General features: G+C 38.0%; 1 long non-coding RNA gene across 1 annotated transcript; it reads right to left on the bottom strand.

Moving 5' to 3' along the window:
* Nucleotides 1-2,044: 2,044 nt before the first annotated feature.
* LOC110788748 (uncharacterized) lies at nt 2,045-9,445 on the bottom strand. Its single transcript, XR_002533439.2, has 2 exons — nt 2,560-9,445; nt 2,045-2,354 (listed from the first exon to the last, which is right to left on the bottom strand). It is a non-coding gene; the product is annotated as an uncharacterized lncRNA (long non-coding RNA).
* Nucleotides 9,446-10,044: the final 599 nt, after the last annotated feature.

The following is a 10,044-nucleotide window of genomic DNA, read 5'->3' on the forward strand; positions in this document are numbered from 1 at the left end:
ATTTAACCCATCCATGTTCTCATCGCCATAACCCAAGAAACCATTACCTCGACTCTTGTTCTTGAACTTGTTGTCAACTGCAAACCACGTACGGCAATTGACACGTGCGTCATACCCGTTATTTCCAAAACCTGCTCTTACATCACCACTAGTATGATGATCATATGACTTGTTTGGATACATCCTGTTGATATACCCTTGAGCTGTCCCCATGCTATTCATTGGCCTTGGTTGATGTAATCCTCATGTTCGACTAATACCTATACAACTTATCCTATCTCATTCAACCCATCTTTCAAGCCGTCTTGAGTCACAAATAAACAAGAGACAAATGAAGAGTACATTCTACGCTCAGCGTAAAAATAATAAATAAAAAAATGTGAATAGTAAAAAAGAAACTTTGCAAAGCGCCTCTAAAGTTAGTCTAAAAAGAAAAAAAAGGGGCATTTAGCGCACCAAAAAAAAGATCCGCCCAAAAATCATTTTCGCGCCCACAGCTGGGCGCCGAAATCTTTAGCGCCCCAGCCTGGGCGCTGAATCTCTCTACTTGCTAAATTTTGTCCAAAAGTGCTCGTCATTTTATCCGCACATACATGGAAAAATAACGAACACTTGGAGGGGTACAGCACGTATTCAGATATACGTACCACCAAAGAAATACATGTACTCAAAAAATATATAAAACAAATTTTTGGCTTACGGCAAAGCAGCAGATTAAAATAATAATATACCTCACTTATTCTACCGTTTCAAATAATATGTTTCCATCTCAGAACGTACTTGTTTAAAATCGGCATTCTAAGAAACCATTTTCTAGGCTAAGAACTACGCAAGACTTGATTCCAAATTAAATCTATTTAAAGCGGATACGTAGGCAATCCATGATTCGGTCCAACCAATATTAAAGCCTATAGAAAAACAAGAATAAAAATAGAAGTCCCTTATTGAAATTTAATTACTTGCAATCCAAGTCGAAAGAAAAATTGAAAGCACGAAGAAGAATCCAAGTCATCAAGATGCCAAAATGAGCACACATCGAAAAATAATGAGGGCACGTACCCTTGCCAGAAGGAGCACTCACACTCCTAGGCACTTAGCCAAGACTCAAAAAAAAAAAAAAAGGATCGCTTTGCCTCAATTGAATGGGGGCTAGCGCAAGCGTCCATGACCTCTAAAAGTACTCGACTTGACCCTCCCTAAAGCGAACTAACTCACTTAAAGACTTTCTTTCACCACTAGACATAGTCGTTCGCTTAAAGACCTTCTTTCACCACTAGACACAGTCATAATCGCCAACAAGTAGTGAAAGCAGTAAGCTCGCAATAAAGAGGATTGTTCTACGGCATCACCCCATCGTTCCTTCGAACTCAGGGCACCCGTTCATGGTAATTCAAATGCTTGCTAATCCCCTTTGGAAAAAAATAAGACATTGTCAATAGGACTTGGCACTTAACCGAGGCTCACCCTACTCAGACATGTGACACGGGCATCTAAAATCGAAATCTGAAAGCATCATTAATGGGAAGACATAACAGCAACTGGGGGCTAAAAATTGAAATGAAAGAGCTAGGGAAAGAACTAAGTATACCTTGACCTTTTGTGCAGACATACACCAAGCACTACTACAAATCCCGCCTTTTATCGACGATTTTCAGGCCATTTCTCGTCGCCTAGAAGCGTCGAAAAATTAGTCCTAGCCACTTTCTAAAGGCGTCGAGATAATTAAAGTCGAAAATATTCTCGACGCTTAAAGGCGACGCGAACGAAGACGTTTTCTGGATTCCACATTTTTGTTCAGCTTCGTCGCTATTAAGCGTCAAGACATTTGGTTTTTGCGTCAACAATATGTTTTCCCGCTTTGCCCAAAATTTACCTGTTTAACGTTCGCGACGCCTACAAACGTCCAGAAATTTATATTCACGACGCTTACAGGCGTCTAGAAATTTATATTCGCGATGCGTACTAGCATCCATAAATTTGTGTTGACAGGAATTTTAGTTCTAAATGATCATATAATTATGAAGTTAAAATTAAAGCAACAGGATCAATAATGAAACTTGAATTTTGAATAATTGGTCTTCAATAAAATTAACTTAATAATAAAACCTTAGAAGTAGCTAGTTAGTATCCATAGACTATAGTACACACATTTTACTAGCCAAAATCCATAATACATAAATGTCACTAACCAAAATATCATTAAATATCTAAATAATATCTACTAAACCAAAGAACTAAAGCCTAGAAAAACTAAGATCTAACTATATATATGATGGTAGTAGCTTTGTGAAGCTCAAGTCTTGCGCGTCTTCTTTGTCGTGTCCTTGCGCGTCTTCTTTGTCACGTTGGACGACCTTCAAAGAAAAAAAAAAATGTAATAAGTACAAAATGAGCAGGAGAATCACAAATATTTGCTATGAAAGTAATCAAGCTAGTCATTGTGATCATTGGTATATAAGTAATGCATTAAAAAAAATAAGATAACTAAAACTCTATACAAGATGGGAATGAGTCGGTTATCTAGTATTTGTATAAAGTTATCCGGTAAGTAGTACTAACCGTTGTAAACTAGTTCAAGTCCCATGTTATTACTCCTGTAGACAATGTAAGAACTTCAAAATTAAGAGTGCAAATAAAGAATACAAATAATGCTCTTATTCCTTTGACTGGAGTACAAATTAAACAAAATGCAAACCTTCCAGCTATAACTTGAGTGTGAAATCTGTTTGGAAAGTTCTACTTAACTTCCAGCCTTCGTTAGTATGCAAAAACTGAAAACCTATCAAAGGTTGAAAACACATTCTGCTACCCTCGTACATTGGTTATCGGAGGAACTCACTTGATCACCACTAACATTCATGAATAACAGCATCAAATTATCCCATATTAACAAGGCCTCCAAAACAAGATGATTTCTCCCAAATATCTAAAGTTCTAAACTCCCAACATTCTAAAATTCTACAGATATTGAAGCATACAATTCAGGCAACACAAAATCTAGAACAAAGAGCTATTATTCTAATATGAGCACCAAATAGACAAGATATTTATAGTCTAAAATTCTGAAATTAAAGTACAATATGTAAAAACTTGGTCATGTATTCACTTAAAGCAAGCCCATTGCACCCCTGCAATAATATGCTCGTCATTGCACCTTGTGCCCACACTACCAGACATCACCCTCACGCACACACTCTCAAGCACATATCAAGAACACAAGCACCAAACACAGACCCTATCAAACAATGTCTGAGGCCATCTTTTAATTCTTTGTTCAAATATGTAGTAAATACATGGAATGAAGCAAAACAGGGAACGAAAAACATCCACAGCTGCAGACTATAATTTTTTTACGATTACCTCAAAAAGAAGTCAATGTACTTATTCTCAAACTTCTTATGTATGGCTAAGAAAATCATCCAAGCCCTCGTTAGCATTGATTGATTTGGCCATGGAGGTCATTGCTCACATTTCTTCTGACCAGTTTGGTGCTAAGAAAAGAACGTCTTTATTTGCATAAGGCGTTCTTGACTTCTTGTTGTTGTTGCTTTATGTTCAGTCCCTTCTATCGCAGAAAACTCCAAAACAGTCTGCTTGAAGCTTGTATGTAGAATGTTGGAAGAACAATACCAATTCATTGGCTCAGTTGGTAAACTCATTCCTGATGTTTTTGCAGGGATAGGGTATGCTTTATCCTCTTATGGAGAAGTTTATTTTGTTAGGCTGTTAATCTTTCTTCTAGGGAATTGGGTTAAAATAGAAGTACCCATGAAGAACACAAACACAAACACCAACACCAACACAGACCATTTCAAACAATGTATGAGGCCATCTTTTAATTCTTTGTTCAAATATGTAGTAAATACATGGAATAAAGCAAAAACAGGGAATGACAAATATCTACAGCTGCAGAGTGAGTTTTTTTCTGATTACCTCAAAAAGGCAACCAATGTAATTCAATATTAGGTGTTCATATTAGTAAAATGCCTCTTTATCTTTTTATATTTATCTTTCCCTAATCTTATAAGACCACCACAATGCCTCTTTCTTGGTTTTCAAATTCCCCCCACAATAAGATTTCCTGGTTTGTTCCACTTGCACCTACGCAGGCTTTGAATTAAAGGTGGCGTCACAAGTCATGTTGACCTGGTAGTCAGTCCATGATGCTGAGAGTTGGGACTTTGCAGTGGAGTTTGCACTAGTCTGGGCACAAAATATGGGCATGGAGTAGGATTGTACATGGGGCCACGCAGTTGGTGATGGACTTAAATATTTAGTAGGCAGTAGGATTCTCCTTAGAGAATGGCTAGATGTTGGTGCTAACACCTGTTTAATACCCCACCAAAAGCCGAGTTAACTTACTATAAGCCTAATAAACTTGTTAAAGTAACCAGAAATTTTGATCCAGTAATGAGTTTGAGTTGTTAAATCCATTTCTCAAAAATCGATGATTTCTTATCAGGTCAGGAAATGAGGACTACACTCTAAATCACTAAATGATCCATGACAAACTCTGAAATACCCTCTAATTCAATCTTCTCTCCATCATGAATACAAGTTTCAATTAGATGCAAACTAACATCTCAGCCGACTGGAGTATACTTAAGAGGTCAGGAGTAGCTCATTATAGTAGTCTTATCATACCAAATAGGTAAAATCTTAGCAGTATAAACCACTTTTTGGTTAGTATCTTGTACATCAAATGTATGCCGATAAGTCATTCTGTCATATATATATATATAGTTAATAGTCACATATACTAATCCTCATTAAAACAATACCTCAAGTAATAAACACTTAAAAAAATTTGCACATGTAATATGGATGCCTCTGATAGACATTCAAATATTTTAATGCCTTAAACCCATGGGTTAGAGATGTTAAACAACTATTGACGGAAAAAACCTATGCATAACCCTTGTTAAATAGGAGTAAGTGTTAAATTAAACCCTGGTTTTCTGGGAAACAAAAATTTGCCATAACCCTACTGTAAACTGTTAACAGATTACATACTCAAAAGCACAACGCAATTGGGTCAAGTGTAAATTACCCATATATATAAGCAATTTTAGTTTTCAAATTCTATATGAATAACATCCATAAATTTAGTGATTTGATGTCTTGAGATGTATATTTGACATTATTTACTTCATCTAATACGATCCAAACCCAAAATACTAAGAAAATTTGTAATTTGTGAAAATAATACCTGTTGCCTAGAACAGCTTGAAGATCAACGATTCATCTACTGCTTCCTTGTCAAAACACTATCCGATATTGAGAGCAGTATGTACACACAAGTCTTCCACCTAGTATGGACCTTGTTTACCCTTTGTTCGTTACAGAGTATTCTTTAGTTTGCGAGTATCATATTCAAATTCTATAATAAAACAATGGAGGCAAGTATACATAAAATCCAGATAGCTATATCCCATTGACCATTCAAACCTATTGATCAAAAGAAAACTGATTCCTGAGTAAAAATCTTGTAAAATAAGCAGATTTAATGAATCCAACAAAAAGAAAAATTGATCTTTATCTAAGTCCTACTATAACATATGCGGTAACATGGAAGCTAAACTAACTTGCTTTTGGACTTTCTGCATATCATGCTTGTGTAAGCAACATAAGAATGTATCATATCAAGAGAAACAAGACTCTGTGTACAACGTTTTTAGGCACTGTTAGTTTGTAATCTTTGCATAGAATGAAAATGAAATCAAGTAGCAATCCAAACGAGGATAATTACAACCTCTTATATACATAGTACATGGGGTTAAAGAAATGTGTTCTTCTTTAGACAAAACAGATGTAGGACTTGATCCAACTCTAGTGACACACTAACATCTCAAAACACTCTACAATATTAACCTTCACTTTCACATTCATATACAAACATAACACTCAAAGTCTCAAAACAGCTCATATACACACTTGCAATTCATCCTTGTTACCTACCCTGGTAGAACAAGACCAACATTACAACACATATTATTATCCTAAAATGACTAATTAAATAGGAACGAAAGGACATGAGTAATTGAGTACCTAAAAATTACCATCATGCAATTGAAAGGATCAATAATATAATTAAAATAAATTCAGCCTAAAGATTACTTAGTAAAATCCATTCAAACACCACAAAAGAAGACAAATCTGAAAACTTGAACAATGAACAAGCATAAATAAAATAATCCCTAGAAATTCGATCAATCAATTATTCTAGATGCTTAACAATTAATATTCATAAGATAGTACCAAGTCGAAAATAAGAGTCAGAGTTTATCAAAATTAACATAATAATAACATGTTTCTACATATATTTTTCCACAATCGTCACGTTTATACACAATCACATAACATTCAATGAGAATTTCAAGAAATGGAGAACTCAGTGGAGAACAAGAAATAATAAGGTTTGAGAACAAAGGTCGGAAGAAAACACGATTGAATCTGAATTAGATGAATCTCCGAGGGCCTTTAAAAAAAATGAATCTCTAATGGGGTTTTCCGCCACTGTAACGCGTGAGGGTTGACAAGGTCAAAGATGAAGAATTCAATGAAGAAAAATAGGAATTGAAAGCCGACAAACCTGAACATCGACAATGGTGAAGTGAATGGGAGGAATTAAGCGATTTTCTCTAGCGAAATGAATGAAAATAAGTTAGGGTTTTTTTTCTACGAGTACTGATACTCTGATAGTAATACTACTCTGTAAATTACTAAACACGTGCAAGGCACGTGGAATCTCGACACAGAAAGGTGTTGAGAAAATGTTCGACAACATAAGGCGTCGAGAAAAGGCGGGAACTGGTATTTTCCCCAACGTTGATGTCCAAGCGTCGAACACCTTGTGTCGTGAAACCATACTTTTTGTAGTAGTGAAGTAAATCTAAGTCAATTTGAAAACGGTTTATATTCCCGCAATTCTGGAAAATGTAGCCCTAAAAACCTAAAAGCATATGCCAAACGGGCACAAGTAATATCTTGACACCTGCACCCTGGCTTCCAGCAAATCCTTAGACAGCATTCCAAAATCGTAACAGTATTTTGATTCACTCATTCTGTACGAACCCTTCTATAAGTCAACCTACTTAGGACACCTCGGATTGTACACAGTAGGACTCGGATTTCAAATAATTTTCAAAGACTTCTTCGAACATAATAAAGTGTCATTGGTTTAATCTAAGTACGCGTTTTGCGAGTGAGTCAAAGATATTTCTAAATATGATTATGGGTAAAGAAAGGCACCTAGCTTTTGGTCAAGGCACACTTCAACATGTGATTACCTTGACCATGGCAATGTCGCACAATACGACATTTACAAGAGAAGTAGCAAATCACTACTCGAACGTACCTCGCACTAAACGAGTCTGGTTCAAACTATTCATGATCCATGTCACCATGAATGCACAAAAACGTATGCAAGGCATTATAGCACCAAGCCAATCCCGTAGCTACAGTTGGAGGCTTGAGAAAAACACTCTAAAGATGCTCGAAATGACGATTTCATCGCAAATTCTCGACGCTAATGCTATATATATATGTCATAGGGGCACAATCCTAAGCTTTAATCGCGTAAAACGAACCTTAGAATGGCTACAACCCCTCCCAAATTCTAAGCGCTACTTAGAATATATAAAGTCACCCTACTAACAAGGGTAACTGAAAATCGCGAGTCACCAAAACTCCGATCAAACTACTGCACATAACGCTCGCCCTACAAGCGCCCGTTACACAGTCTACCTCGTTCCAAAGCAAAAGCGAAAGAAAAAAAAATCAAGGATAAGAACTGTCAAAATATACCCAGAAATCATTTTCAACGCCAAAAGCTGGGCGCCGATATCTTTAACGCCCCAGCCCGGGCGCTGAATCTTTCTGCTAGCCAAGTTTTGCCCAGATATAAAAATAAGAAAGAAACACCTATGAATCCTCGCATCGAACGAAGTAATAAGCCGTGCAAACCCACGCAGAAGGTGCTACACTTGTTCGAACACCTGAACGAGGGATGATGAAGTACTCCAATTCAAAAATAATAATGATATCCCAACACCTGGAGGAATGTTCTAAGACACGCTGTTAGGCCACACAAGCCTACGTCGCACCATAAGTTCAACCGTCCCACGGTACAAGTCTAAAAAAAAGAGTAAGGCATATTGCACAAATGCGGGCACGACCAAGAGCATGTGTAAAAGAGGCAAAGACTACTTATCGCCCAAATGCAAGCCACACGACTCCTACATTAAGGATTAAAGGTAGCAAAACATTACCTACCACGGAAGGGATAGCTCGCACCTACACGAGCGAAACCCGGAGGCATCTTTCTCGAAAGAACCTACAAAAATCGTACGCCAAAAGGAAGCGTCCCAACATGCATACTTGGGGGCTCCAAGCTACGAAACAACCATAGCAAAATAAAAAATCTCGAAGCAAATGTTTGACCAAATGAAAGGGCACGATGTTTGAGCCCACTTCATGAATGGGCCTGAACCCTTTCAAGCTTCTAAGCAAACTATTCAAAATCAGTCATTGCTCAAAAAAAAAAATGATTCAAGCAAACTGATTAATGGACTGCACACAACGGCCATTCTATGAATGCTCGTTCGCACATACATATCATCATTCTAAGTATCAAACATTCACGAACGCGTTCAAAAGGAAAAATATACAACAACAAGAGCGGTCCCTTCAACGAATGAACAAGAGGCCAACTGTGTCATCAAAAGACTAGCCCAAACAACACTTTCAACGCCCCACCTAGGTGTGAATTATTTCAACGCCGAGGCCCGGGCGCCAAAAATGAACCCAGGCTCAAAAAAAAGGCCCTAACTTCTATGGGGCCCTGCCGCATCCATTCGACTCGAAAATTGCCGATTTTTGAAAGTCGCACCTCACAGGCTTTGTTAAAAGTAGCACACCACTACAAAGGTCGCTCCCACTTACGAGCACAATCCCAAACACAATCAAGGACACTACAGAATGCGTATCCCCAAGGAACCTCTTTGACAAGAACTGACCGTCAAGCACGAATGCTTGGGGGCTCGAAAGAAAATATATATTTCAAAAAAAAAAAGTATGCAAAGTTAAAACAATATTCCCAGACTACGCTGTACAAAGTCCCGTGTTTGGATAATCTCAAAAGAAAAAAAACGGATTTCGACCTCAGAATAAAGGTCGCCGTCGACGCTTGTACATGGTCCTCTGATCAAAGACCGAGTAGTGGCGAAATTGAGCCGTAAAGACTAGCTCAAAACCATGAAAGATGATGACCACGAGACAATGGCCCGTCTAAGCACGTTGTCAGCCCACATTCAGGTTGCAACTAAATCCGAGCATCCCTCGAAAGAAAATAAATTCTTCAAAAAAAACAAAAACAGGGTTCGCCCACCCGCAGCGGGCGGGGTCTGCGTCACTAGCCGCGCAGGTCCTCAGTTTTCGAAAAATAGAATCTTCAAAAAACAAATGAAACAGGCTCGCCATCTTCAGCCGGCGGGGTCTACGTCACAAACCACGTAGGTCCTTATTTTCAAAAAGCACAAACAAATTTCAAAATAGATTCGTCCACTTCTATCGGACGGGGTGTCCACCCTTAGCGGACAGGTTCGCCATCTTCAGCCGGCGAGGTCTACGTCACAAACCGCGTAGGTCCTTATTTTCAATTTCAAAAACAGATTCGTCCACTTCTATCGGACGGGGTGTCCACCCTTAGCGGACAGGCTCGCCATCTTTAGCCGGCGGGGTCTGCGTCACTAACCGCGCAGGTCCTTAGTCGCTGCAGCGATAACCTTTATCGGTTTTTCCTGTTTCCAAAAATTAAAGGATCGGTTTTTCCTTTTTCCAAAAATTAAAGGATCGGTTTTCCCTTTTTCCAAAAATTAAAGGATCGGTTTTCCCCTTTTCCAAAAATTAAAGGATCGGTTTTCCCTTTTTCCAAAAATTAAAGGATTGGTTTTCCGTTTTTCCAAAAAAGAACGATGTGATTGGTTTTCCCTTTTTTCCAAAAATTAAAGGATTGGTTTTCCGTTTTTCCAAAAAAGAACGATG

The sequence above is a fragment of the Spinacia oleracea genome, chromosome 6 (genome assembly GCF_020520425.1).
Source record: "Spinacia oleracea cultivar Varoflay chromosome 6, BTI_SOV_V1, whole genome shotgun sequence".
Lineage (NCBI taxonomy): Eukaryota > Viridiplantae > Streptophyta > Magnoliopsida > Caryophyllales > Amaranthaceae > Spinacia > Spinacia oleracea.